The sequence below is a fragment of the Etheostoma cragini genome, chromosome 4 (assembly GCF_013103735.1).
Source record: "Etheostoma cragini isolate CJK2018 chromosome 4, CSU_Ecrag_1.0, whole genome shotgun sequence".
Lineage (NCBI taxonomy): Eukaryota > Metazoa > Chordata > Actinopteri > Perciformes > Percidae > Etheostoma > Etheostoma cragini.
This window is the reverse complement of record NC_048410.1, coordinates 22,993-24,358: the sequence shown is the minus strand read 5'-3', so window position 1 is coordinate 24,358 and position 1,366 is coordinate 22,993.

The following is a 1,366-nucleotide window of genomic DNA, read 5'->3' as shown; positions in this document are numbered from 1 at the left end:
CCCCTGCTCTGTTGTTTCCCCCCTCTCATTCCCCCTGCTCTGTCAACCAACAGAGTTTCCATGTACATGTGAGAGTTGTATTAAAGGGTAATTACCCTGTTTCCAGCTCTATTTCCCATGTTTTGTGTGTAAGTGACTGAAGGGAACAACAACCTGTGACGTTGTTCTGATATTAAACGAGATCGCTATAGCGGAGAAACGACCTCAAATGGAAGTCTATAGACAATATTCAGCTTTTATTTACGTTCATTAAACTGCAGTTTTTTGCCGCTGAGAGTCAGATTAATATTCTACGTGTGTGACAACGTGATGGAGAGGATTTAAACCTTTCTGTTGAAGAGTAAGATCTTTTTTAAACATAAAAACATCCGTCATCCCACCAGACTCCATGTAAATAATCGCGGATTTAAGCATCTTAAAAAAAAATTTCCTTCGTTAAAACTCAAGAGAAACAAAGTCAAAAATACAAAAAGCCGTTTTGCGTCGTCTTTCCACTTTTACAACCATTATAACTCTAGATTTGGGTTTAATTACACACAGATTACTGAATATGTTGTTTATCTAATTTATGCTCAATTCACGCGGGAAGTGGTGTATTTTTATTTCATTTTCTTTTTAATCCTTGCGTTGATTTCTCAGTGTTTTATATCAGAATTATTAGATTTCTTTCAACCAAATTTGCCAAAAATAAACACGTATGATTCCAAACAACGTTGCTTTCGTTGAATCTTCTGAGATCCACTCGCTCAACGTCCTCTGATCTCAACTATTAGTCAAATAATTCATGATTTCTATGAAGGTCTGCGACTTCATCCAATCAGGAAGAGGTTCAAAGGATTGTAAAAAAAAAAAAGTAAACAATTTGGGGAAATTTACCGGGATTGAATTTAAATTCAAAATGTCCGCCGCTGCTCACACACGTCCAGCTGAGCAAGAACACGGAGGAGAACGACTTCACGAACTTTCATCTGTAACTGCCCCCCCGCCCCCCCCCCCAAAAAAAACAATAAATAAATAAATAAAGGCGTGTGATGTGAGACGATGTTGGAAGTTATAATATTCTGTTGATGTTGAACGTGTAAAGTTACATTTGTTACGTCTGTTCTACTTTTTCATTAAAACGTGGAAAAGGCCGCGTGGAGTAGATGTGATTCATGATGAAGATGAGGAGGAGGATGAAGATGAGGAGGATGAAGATGAAGAGGAGGAGGAGGAGGATGATGATGAAGAGGAGGAGGGTGATGGTTATGGTGGAGAGGATGAAGATGATTGTGGTGAGGATGAAGAAGAGGAGGAGGATGATGAAGAGGAGGAGGGTGATGGTGATGAAGAGGATGATGAAGAGGAGGAGGAGGATGATGAAGAG